This window comes from Varroa destructor, unplaced genomic scaffold, assembly GCF_002443255.2.
Source record: "Varroa destructor unplaced genomic scaffold, Vdes_3.0 BEIS01000004.1, whole genome shotgun sequence".
Taxonomy (NCBI): Eukaryota; Metazoa; Arthropoda; class Arachnida; order Mesostigmata; family Varroidae; genus Varroa; species Varroa destructor.
In genome coordinates this window covers 34263113-34275615 of record NW_019211457.1, presented here as the reverse complement: position 1 = coordinate 34275615, position 12503 = coordinate 34263113, and the positions used below count along the sequence as shown (strand labels likewise).

The following is a 12503-nucleotide window of genomic DNA, read 5'->3' as shown; positions in this document are numbered from 1 at the left end:
TATATACACATGATTACTAATGTGAAAACATGATTTGCCAGTAAACCTGAACCACATCCAATTTTAGCGCGACTTTGATGCACTTTGTACTTATAATATTCCCTTCATTTTCCCGTCCATTTTAAAGATCTCGACAAATCTTCTGAGTATCGCAAAGGGCCTGAAAACGAAAAATCCATTGTATCTGGTCAAAATATCAAAGACCACTCTCACGTTTTTGGCCTGAAGTAAATAATTTTACGCAAATTAAGGTCAATGTATCTCTAACGGCATTCACTGCAGGACTTTTCAGTATAGATGCATTTTCTAGGTTTTCATGCTCGAAAAGCATTAGCAATGGGAATCGATGTGTCTATTGGTTTCTATTATAAAGAACTATTAGTTATCTTTAAGATACCTTTTTAAAGATTTTTTTTTAATTGGATTGACATATCGAGTAACTTAGGCTTACTAACGAATTGTGTTCCAACGCTTTTTCCATAAGTCTCTCAATCAAACATCACGTATCGTTATAAGTACTGCTAATGAAATCTGCCACGTGGCTGTAGGCAATAGTGATATAGAAAAACTTGCCTCCGTTTGTGTTACAAATCCAATATCGAATCTGTATACAATTTCAACACTACTGCGCTTGTAATTAACCAGGGCAATATGAAGACGGCACGAGCTTCGATTGCTGTTAGGTCGTACTATACCTTGTAAGTAATACGAACTAAATAAAAGAGTATGTCACGAACTTTACAATTGTATGCAATTACATTGAAACAGTAAGCTTTTGTTCATGTAATCAATCGGATGCGTTGTTCGTCAATAAACAAAGGTCCACGATGAAAAGATCGTGCGTAAAGAATACCTTAGCAATATTTCCTTGAAGACGGGTCTTCAGTGAACTGCGTCCAATGGAGGCGCAGTGCACCATTAGCGCTCTGTGAATACGAGCCTGCATGACGTCTGAATCGACAACCTTACTGCTAATGATGCTATCATTCAATAGCACTATACGCAGCAGAAGGTTAGTGAACGGAAAAGTTTGATGGTGACGCACGGGCATAACAACATTCAGTAATATCGAAGTTGCGCACCCTGTTTCTGGGCATTTAGACAATTCTCCTTTACCCAAATGATCTGACAGCTTCCGAAGAACTTCGACTCTTCATTAAGCACTGCTCACCGTTTTGCTAATGACATTAATAGTGATGATAATAATAATGACGGCAACGTCGATATTCTTCCAGACACGGAAGAAATTTAATATAATTATAACGTCTGAAATATGAGAATAATTCATCGCTTCCTCGAATATGTAGGATTCTTTACTTACATGTAGGCATTAGAGTCAAAGATGAGGATATCTCTGTATAGTGACAGCTTTAGGAAATTGGATGAGACAGTTTGTATCTCACGGGTTTTTTGCACTAGCAGAGATGATCCTTACACAGGACGATGCTGCATAGATTAGCCTAGCAGATATATTGTAGATTTGATTCTACTAAACTGTAGTAATTCAAGAGAAAATTCACTAGTTGCTTGTTTTTTTGTTTTTCATCGTAAGCGGTTTATCCCCATTGTCGTATTTAGTAGAGCACTTGTGACTGAATCCTACGACACCCTCCTGGCGGCAGTACGCAACCATCTGCTAATGTCGGAACTCCGCGGAGTCTTATCGCTTGATCCAAATATGGACAAATGGTTAAAAAATGATCTAAAGAGGTTGCCTAGGTTGACATACAACTTGGGTAACTAAAAAAGTTCTTTTACGTCAAATGTTTGTTTCATTTCGCTCAGCTCCATCTGGCAAAAAGGGAAATTAGGTTTTACATAGGAAGGGAGTGGATCTTATTAGTCTCACCTGTAATAAAGCACTGTATTAAGTTTGTTCGAGTGCAGGTTGTGGTTCGCAGTTGAATTCTATATGAATGAAGATCGAAAGCCGGTACGCTAGTTATGTAATGATTCCTTGTTGGTACTATTAATGCAGCTTGTCGATACCATGCCATCTGTAAGAGCTCCCAGCAATCATCGAACGCTTCATTTATTTCAAGAACAAAGACTTTCAGCTTGATAATCAATTCTAACACGGATTACTTGTAGTAACCGTTACGGCTTTGATAACGGTGCTTGATTTAAGTGCAAGTGCAAATCTTCTATTAAGACGACCAAGAGTGTCTTCGGTGTATCAGACAAAGTCGGATGAATTAATATGTACGGTATGATCACATCGAACTATCAAAGTCTTGTTGGTTTAGCAACTCAATTATCGCAGTTTGAAGTAACATAAGCCGGCAGACGACTTGCTTCTGAAAAAATATTTTACACTAGACAGAGTCTTTGCACATGTGCGACCAAAAAACGACCTGCACGTCAAGAAGGGCAAGGATTCTCAGGTAATAATACTTTTCTATGGGTATCATGGTAATAACTGAATATTAATTGTATATTATAAAAAAATGTACTGAGCTTTGACTAAGGCATACTAACTGGGCTAAACATCATAAGACGCGAACCTAAGTTACCTTTCATTCTACTCCTACAAAGTCTTTAAGGCGAAAAAAAATTGATTAAATCACTCAAAAAAATTAAAGGAAAAGTATGACCTATACGTTCCATACGCAGTGACTAGGCTTACTACTGTTCTCAGCCTAACTTCTACAGCCTGTGCACCCCTGCACTGCACTAAGTACGACCAAAACAGTTCTGTTTGTGGTGACAGTTGAGTAAAAGAGCGGTGAGTTTATAGCAAAACCGGTCTAGGCAGGCACCGTGCCCCCTCTCTTTCTCTGCAGGTTTTTTTTCTTTGAGGAAGTGCCCTAATGCGAAAGGGACTAAGCAAAAATGCTTCTGAATCGCCGACAGCTTGCCTTCTCATTAAGCCGCCGCCGGGCGCGACTGGGTCGAGCTCTTCCCTTCGCGCGGCCAACATGGTAAACTGCAAAAGACTTTCCTCCAGGCGGGAAAAATCAGGCGCGTTGGGCATACCCCGCCTTCCATACATTTCCCGCTCGCCCCGGAAACTACCCGCTATTTAGACTCAGCGAAGAAGAAGACCAAAGCAGAGCCCGTGGTCGTTTGCCAACGGGCTACACTAGCGAAATGGCGCAACAAAAAACAACAGAGGCCGTAGTAGCAGCGGCACTAGCGGCAGTAACGCTAGCAATGAGCAGTGGCAAGACGAACCCGCTTCTTTCCGACAAGGGTCACATATAATAACGGGCTAGAGGCGGAAGTGCGTGCGAATAAAAGGCAAGGAGATTGGGTGCAGAAGAGATGACTGCGCTTAACCAATCTCGACGGTGAATGGCGACCCGTGGCGCGCAACGAGAACCCAAAACCCTAAAAATGCCTAGAGACTAGCGTTCCGTTGGACCGTAAAAGCAAATCTAGTAGGATTGTAGTTCCGTCGCGTCTGCGACAGCCCTGCCTGCCTGCCTGCCTATACTGTCATCATATTCTACCACTGCTGAGAGCAGCCGCAGCACTTGTCTAAAAGTGCGTGCTATCAGTACGAACTCGCGTTAGCGATGGGTTTTAGCTAGAAGCCTGAGCAAGCAGACACAGAAGACAAATAGATCTTCTGTAAAAACTGCGGGTAGGATATTTAGTTAGTAACAAAGAAAGAGCGGCGAATTTGTGGACGATCAGCGCGATGCATTGTGCGCATACGCGGATGAGAAGGCCAGCGGTCACTAATTGACAATTCAATTTTTCTGCAGCATTTGGGCAGCCTACTCTTCCTTTTGTGCTGTAGCATTGTTTTGAAGCGATACGTAGAGGCATCAAAAAGAAAAGTGGAGGGAGAGAGATGAAGGACGAGGAACAGCTAGAGAATAAGAATCCGCCTGCATGGAGTTCTTGATCCTCTTGGTCTGGCAGGACAGCGGGTCAGCAGGAGCGGAAACAGTATATTGTCCTTATGGTCCTCACTTTTAAGTCAAGAGTGCAAGAGCAAAAGTGAAAGATGCATACGGTAAGAAAAATAGAAAGAGTGAGAGAGAAAGAGAGAGGGTGATAGAGAAAGAAAAGCAGAAACTTACACCCATACATTGCTTCTTTTCGTGAAGCGTTTGGCCTACATTTCTAAGCTGCACTAGCTGATCCTGTTCCTGCTGTTACTGTCCTGAGTAGTTTCCACGCGAGCTTCTTACTCTCGCTTAGAGCGTCCGTCAAGGTTTTTGCTGCGGCCGGCACTAGCGGGCCAGCCACCACCGCCAGCCGGAAACACAACGACCCTTTCGGACCGCCATCATCGAAACTGGCTCTACGAACGGTCGATAGAACTACGGTGAGTTGCTCTGTCACCCACCGTTGTCGACGATTGCTGACGAACGGCCGCATCGTAGACGGTAGCAATAATGGCAGTAGAAGACGCAGAAAGACTAGTGCTCAGAAAGCGCATCGCCAACTACCAACTAGTGTGCCGGCCGCGTTCCGTTGTATAGATATAGAGAAAAAATTTCTCGCAAAACAAACTTAATGCTTCACTTGTTTCCAAAAGAACAAAATAACCTAATTATATGTAAGCCAGCCGACGGAGTAGTCCGAGGGGAAACTGACGGGTCTGCCATTGTCGTTGTTGCAGCAGCAAAATAGAAGCTATAGACGACTGCAGGAGTAGAGTTTTTTCCCCTCTTCTGTCTGTCCCTCTTTTGCATTGGCTCTTATTCTCTATCTCTTTTTTTTCTGAAGTTCGAATAAAAAACCTTGAAATGAAAAAAACGAGAAAATTCCCTGAAAGACCTCGACGCGACTGCGAAACGGTCGGGCGGTTCTAGCTGCCGGACGTGCAGGGTTGTTGAAAGACAACCGTTGGCCTGAATAAGCTCTGCCGCCAGGGCCTGACGTTAACGTTCACATCAGAGCATAAGCTTGGGGTAAGCTGCGGAAGAGGGGGTTATGGAGGTAAAGGAAGGTCTGCAGGTCTACGCGGGAGGTAGCTTGGTCGACCGTCGAGCCTAAAACAGTTAGACGAAGCGAGCCGAGCCAGCTTTGCTGGTTCACGTTTTCAGCTGCTATAACTGGTAGAGAAAAAAGAGTAGAGGTAGGCGCAAAAGAGGGCAGAGAAGAAGGAAAGCACTGGAGAGTAAGGAGGAGAGGGTCGAGTGATATTTCATCTCCTGTAGCAGCAGCTACTCCTCGTCCTTTATGCCCTTTACCCCCTCAAAACTTCTCTCGACTGTTATACAGCGTACAGTGTAATAACGAGTACAAGAACACATACGCAGACATAGACGACCATATACATTGACTATAGAACACGAGAGATAGAAGAACACGAGGCGGGGGCAGAGAGGTGGACCGTGTAAAAAGAAAAAAAACGAACGGCAGCTGAATCTAGAAGCTCAGGTTCCCAGCGCAAAAGGGAGCGGCGACTAGTAGGGCAATCAGCCGTCAGCTGATATCGTATACCTATGAGATCTGAAAAGGCAGAAAGGGGCTCTGGTTGATGGGCAACTGGTTGATGATAATTCTAATATAAATTGTTCTTCTTCAACTCAAAAGCGGTCTCGCGAAGTACACTCTCTGTTGCTGTAATTAGCTTCTCACAAGAGCCATACCTAAACCCGGAACCCGAAACACGTATTTCTCTATTCTTCTTGCTTGTCTGATACCCTTTCTGTAAAAAGTATTCCTCAGCTCAAATAGAGGAATGAATTCAGAGGCCTTCTTGTACCATTCTCCATTTGCTATCTTTTGCTTCCATTCACGCGAACGGTCGATGGAAGGCAAGTGGGGCAGATTCTCTTTTTCTATTCGTTAATTGCCGTCTTGGCTGAAGATCCTCGTATATGCGATGACCTATGAGGACGACTAGCGGATGAATGCAAAAGTAGATAACATGTGAGCGAACGGGGCAAGTTCCTACTCACTCTTCCTAAGAATTCGACTGAGCGTGAAGCAATCGTACGGTATTGAGGTCATGGCCTGGCAGCAGGGGGTTACTGACTGCCTGTCTGACCATGGCAAGCTATGCACTACAGGCACCTACAGTTAAACTAAGCAGCAGCAGTGCAAACTGAGATCAGTCCTATTACGACATGTGCTAGCTTAATGAACTTCAACTTTGTAAACCCACGGACTGCGTCCCCCACAACTGAGGTAACTACGAACTAGCCGACCTGTAAGCAGTGTTCAAAAAAGACGACACGGAAAAGACTTCACTGAGCGACGATGGCAAGATTATAGATGAATCGGACGCGGTAAGGCTGGCTGGGTGACACAGAACGCGAATTAACGAGGGGGAGGATAGATTCCCGCATTGGCAAACGTGTGACTTCTGTCAACGTAGGTCATTTCCTTTCAGGTGGCAAGAAAGTTTGTTCACTGTCGGCAACAGTTGGTCATTTTATCAAAACAGACCGCGTAAAGTTGCACTGATGTCGATATCCATATGATTACCAATGGGTTCATCGCAGAACAATCTGAGGAATGATGGACCAACAATGTTATCGTCTCCACTGCATTTCTCTTTCTCCCGCTTTCTCTCACTAAACCTTAAACTACTCGGCATAATTATAGTTGAGCAATACCCTACGACTCTTTGTAGAACGCTTCTGCCCACTACAAATCGGCGGCGAAACAAACTGTGAAGCCCCTGCTCGAAGTTACCCATAGTGCTCACTCATGAGGTCTTTTGTGTTTTCTAGAACCAATCCTAAGCAGTATAGTTTAGGTTGTCTATATATATATATATATATATATATATATATATATATATATATAGTATAGGTTGCAGATACGCAGAAGAACGGAAGCACAATTATGATAACTGAATTATGTCGCTCTAAGAAACACCTGATATACGGAAAGTTTGAGAAACACAGGCTACGAGATAATGCACCGCCCAAGCCGTGCAGAAGACATCAGACTGTCGCAAGCAGAAGGTGTCCACTCCGCTAGCAAATTCGTATTTTCTCTATTTTGTTTATACTAACATCGGCTGGCGATATCCTGAGCGACAGCGGCATCGGCAGCGATGCCCGTACGAATAACAGCTAGAGTCGAAGCATCAGCAACCCGCATCATCACAGAAGGCAACGCAATTACATTGTTTTTATCTTGCCACCGCCCTCGGAGCGACAGTCAGCCTTGTGGATGCTATAGATGAATGACAGCGACGCCAACGATGCGGGGGCACGATGGAGAACGAGAGGAAAGCAGAACTAGTGCAACCTCAACTAACTCGGTCCGGCAAACCCGACAAAGTGAAGCAAACATGACGACCGAGCAAGCAAGCGACACTAGTGGTGAGCAGCAGCATGGCAGCGTGGCGTCTACCAACACCTCCATAAACGTCGGCAGCCACGCTGGCATTAGTAACGATTAGAAAAGATATGGAGGCGACTTGTCGCTTCTGCAGCAGCGCAGAACAATCACAGCCGATGGTGATTGTCATCACTGAAACAGAGCAGGGATGGCGCTAATAGCAACGGCAACAACAAGAAACTAACCCTGCAAAAGCAGAATCTATTGTAAGCAAGAGCCATACCCTTGCGAGGGCGGTCAAAGCTACACGTTAGTCGACCGCTTTGAAGGTTAGGCAGACGACCGAGTCGCGAGCTAATGGCACGGAACGGTTGCAAATACCCGGTGGCTGTAGCTGGTTGGTTGGTTTGTTAGCAGGAAAAGGAAAGGAAAAGCATAGGGAGGCAGAGATAGTACCAAGAACTGAAGAGAGCTTGAAGGCAACCAAAACAGACGAACAAGAACGGAGGCAGAAAGTGGCACTAAGAAGGACACTCCAAGGTTGCCAACCAGAACAGGCAATCCCTTAGCGTTGGCAGAGAAAGCATCATCGCCCACAAGAATATTATCACAGCCGCTGCTCCCAGTAGCACTGCGGCGCCATGATGATGACAACTGAAAAGGAAAAAATACCGAGCAGCAGGAACAACCGACAGTTATCGTTTGTTGCTGTAATCTCGTCGTTGATGGTGCAGGAAAGCAAGCAGACTACCAGCAGACCTACTGGGGATTCGGCACATTCCTGCACTGGCGGCACTCAGTCGTGATAAAACCGAGCGCCAGACATGCATAACGAGAGACGACAGAAGCTACATCGTGAGGCAACCAGCTGGATAAAGTCGCAGCAGCGAAGGGTAACAGTAGACGGAATAGCTGCCTGGTCGTATATGAGCACAACTAGTGTCAGCAGCATCAATAAGTTGACCGGCTGAACCTATGTTGTACATGAGCGGATTGATCGGGCAGACAGCCACTACTGCCAACTACGACGGCAAAACTGGTGCTTCACTATTGTTAGTATACGGACTCCTGAGTTCATACAGGAGAGGTAAGGCCGGTAGTACAGGAACACTGCTGCATAGCTCGATAGCGAGATGACGACAGGTCAGCGAGAATGACAGGACAACACCTCCTAGTCCTGGTACGGTTTTTGCTCATGCTGCCGCTGCTGGTGTTCGCAAGCTCTCATACGCGGCTGAAGCCTCTCATGCTGCCCCAGCCTTATTAGACTATTACACAGTGTATGTGTGCACTTGTGATGTGCGCGCATCATGCTCCCAGTGTATGCATTGCTTTCTATAATGTGTTCCCTACCAACGGATCCTGCAGACATCTTGACATCTGGTGGCCAGTCAATGATGCCGCCTTCCCTTGTTTCTTCAATAAGAGTTTGCTTTCAGTTCTTATGCTGACTGGTGGCTGCCAAGGGAGCAGCGCACGTCGCCCAGATAGAAGAAGCCTACTTGGCGGGGCTTATATATACAAGACGTACATGCGGCGCCCGCCAAAACCTCAGATGAGACTTCCCGAAATGACTACTGCTGCAACTAATACTATTACTAGTGCTACTGATATTGGAGTCATGACACGCTTTTGGCACCATTACCACGAACCTACTGGCGTCAGAGTATGGGAAGGTTGATCGTTATTGTGTGACTCTTTGGTGCACTATTTGGTGCAACAATTTTGTAGTCAATCAGTTTGCTATCATTACTTCGGCATATGTAGTCACTTCTAGATATATCTTCTTAGTTAAAGGTGGCTTACTTTAGGTCATAACTTCTTTCAGAAGGGATATTTTCCAGGCTGCGCTTTGGTCGTTTTTCCTGTTCTTATGTCAAGTCGTAACCAAAGTGAAGACTATACAATAGAACATTAAGACGTGTGCATATTATCTATGCATGAATCTACTAAAAGTATTATGAAATAACCACAACATATGTCAAGTCACACACGGGATCGACGCTGGAGTCATTTGACGAAGCGCAATTACTGTGCCGACATGGTCGATTTGCCTTTTCTTTACCAAAATACTATTAACTAGCAATGACTGTCGTAGCCGACGATTTAATGAAGTTATCGAAGTTGAAACAAACCTTTGTTGCGGTGTTTATATAACTAGCCGGGCCGTTAGCGCAATCAATTGTGTATAGACTCTACTTCACTTAGTGCTGGTTAGATCAAGAAGCCATACTTTTTAAGGAAGCGCCTGTGCATCTCGACATAAGAAGTACTTACCTCCTTACTAACCTTGGTGACAGCTTAGTGAGGCTGCATATCTATGATACGAAGACCATATTAATTTATAGTTAGTATTAAAATGGCAAACGGGGGATATTGAGTATCAGTGCGTAACCATTGTTCCCTATGTACATCCTCTAACAAATTTTACTTTCGTGATTGGCTCACTTTGCTTTATCAGAGATTATATTCTATGGACAAGATTTAGATCAAACATTTCATTCATCGTAGCATTTATCCAATTCATTCAATCGAAGCTCAGTACTCATACGGTGATCGGTTATTGTTAATACAATTCTATGCAAGTAATAGTTTCATCTCAAAACTGTGTTTAAAGTTAAAACAGTAACTTGTGTAGAAGGAAAAACAGTAATGACCGAATGCCGGATAGACCGGTTTTTGTAGGCGTTTTGCAATCAGGCTAGTATTAACCAACTTGTTGTTTGCTCGAGGCAAATCTGACGTTAACTTCACGTAATTCAAGCTGCTACATCTGAAACACGATCTTTGCAGGCGTGGGACTATTATAAAGTCGTACCAGGAATACCACGTACAGACGATGCCCACGCATCCGACTTCATTTTGTAACAGTTCGGCCAAGCGTGTCGTTTAGCAAAAGGCAGTGTTGAGCGATTCCCTCCTGGATTTAACCTAGGTAACTCGACCTCATTCATCACACGCAATTAGCTTCCTTTGAAAGCGATTCAGAACTCTCGGAGCGACGTTTGAAAGCTCCAGTGACAACTGATAAAAGTCTTGCTGGTTTTTTCCACAAGGTATATACTTCTAGTTTGTTTTCCGAAGTCAGCACATGGCTAAACGTGCGTATAATTTACCGATTTACTGCACAATCATGAAGGTTATCTAATAGATGATATCTAGAGAAGACTCAATGGAATGACGCGACACCTCGAGATACGGACCTTATGAGAACGACAGCTTCAATGTAAGATGACGCAAATGACGCTGCGTTGAAAAGCAATTTTTGGTCTTGATTATATTTATTTTAAAATAAAATAAGGCTTATTTATTGCATCGATGTGTATATGGGTAACATAATCAATAACTGCCGCGTGTGCTTTGCCTATTATGATTATTTGATGTCTGGTAAAATTGATTGTGACCCATAAGTATAGTTGTACAAGTTTGTGTATCTAAGAACTGAAATATGATTGAAGGTTCTGTCTCGAGCTTCTGTCCATGGGTCTGGTATTACCATACGCTTGAAGAAGCAGTTTATCTGTACGCTGTACAGTTCTGAACGTGTAAAGTTCGTTATGGTACATCCTGAAATCATCAATTCTGTATACTGCGTAAATATACACAGGGTTCTGTGCTGAGAAAAAGGCCGACCAAACAACTCTACGGACGCAATACGCGCTGATGAGCTAAAGACATCCTGTGCAATAATATTGCCCTATGGCTGGCCGGAGAGGAAGGCAGGTGAGCGCTCGGTATCAAGTAAGAACCCTGCGTTAAGATGCGTAGGAGAGAGTTTTGTGTAAAGTTTTCAAGATTAATGATAAGAGGCGAGTAACATTTGATATACACAGGGTGTTCCCTTGTTTTTGTTTCTAAGGCAGTATTAAATTTTCTCGCATGTGCTACAAGCGTTTGATTTCAGCGATCATGTTTATTCATCATTTACCCCGATGAGAGCGTTACTTTGGAACTTTAATCACAACCTACCTACCTTCGGAATATTCTTTGTTTAATCTGCGGATAGGTTTTCCATAATAAACGTTATCGATAAATGTGAACTTATTAAAATATCGCTTAAATACGTTACATTTAAACATTTGAAATGGAATTAAATTTTGCCCTCGTAACAGGCCAAAAGTGCTAAAAATGCAAGGCAACCAACCGCTCGAGCCTCACTGGACAAACCAAGTGACAATCTATATTCTGCTCTCTATAACAGACGTTAATTCATGTATCAAAAATGTTATTTTTGAGCCATTTTCGAGCTCTATTCTTTTAACGAAACTGTTCGCTACCAGGACATGACCTTACAGATCATTGAAACACATTGGCATGTATGAGGTATTAGCAAAATGGTTCAGCCTTCCAAGTGACTAAATACGTATTCACGTTAATAAGGAACTAGAGTCGTGAGGTGAGCGCTGGATCTCAGTACAGGTGAAATCGAATGGCCCCCCAAATCATGTAACATAACTCCACTCAACTTGTTTTACTCGTATTTGAAGGGCAAAATATATCATTATACTCCACGGACGGTGGGCGAACTTGAGAAAAGTGTAAAGATCAGGCCTGACGTATGCGAAGAAGTGGCCAGAAACCAGATAATGCAAGTAACTACTGAATAAAGGACTTGATTTTGTATTTAAGTCAAATATTAAATTAATAAAAAAAATGTATGTAAACACATTCCGTTGCCTTTGTCGGCGTCGTTGTTAAAGATGCATTTCAATGACTGCTTAATAGCGGTTTCTAGACCACTTCAGCTAAATTTTTCGGGTTTTAAGTCCGGTACCGCCATTAGGCGTTTTATTAGAGAACTGGCTTTTAGCATGAAGTAAAATGTGTCTACAGAAGGATTCAAACCTAGGCTACCAAACATTATGCTGTAAACCAAATAAAATAGGTTCCCTAGATGAGCTGTTTAGATGCTCCGAATATTCACTGTACATTCGAACGGAACGGGCTAAACGAATTAAGCGAAGACCGCAACGCGAAACCTGCTCTAACAAATGTCAAAATAGTCTCGTAGCCTAGACACAGCCTGCCTGAGTTGCTATTACCATCGGCAGAAGCAGGCCGCAGTCAGGAGTATCCGACGTAATGTCACCATTGCACTGGACGGCAGCAGAAGAAAAAAGAGAAGAAAGAAGAGCAGCCACCAGAGAATAGCTGAAGGAGAACCGGCAACAGAAGGAGCAGCATCAGGAGGAGGGCGCGTCGGGCCATCCACCCTCGCCAGGCCGATGGATTCCCCTCGCCTCGGCCGTGAGGAAGGGTCGAGCGCTCAGGAGTTCCGCGTGCTTGTTGACTGCCGTGTCGCC

General features: G+C 43.9%; 1 long non-coding RNA gene across 1 annotated transcript; it reads right to left on the bottom strand.

The window, feature by feature from the left end:
• Positions 1-27: 27 nt before the first annotated feature.
• Positions 28-2744, bottom strand: LOC147756113 (uncharacterized). The gene is made up of 3 exons (XR_015326892.1): positions 2595-2744; positions 1850-1997; positions 28-160 (listed from the first exon to the last, which is right to left on the bottom strand). It is a non-coding gene; the product is annotated as an uncharacterized LOC147756113 (long non-coding RNA).
• Between the last annotated feature and the right edge of the window lie 9759 nt (positions 2745-12503).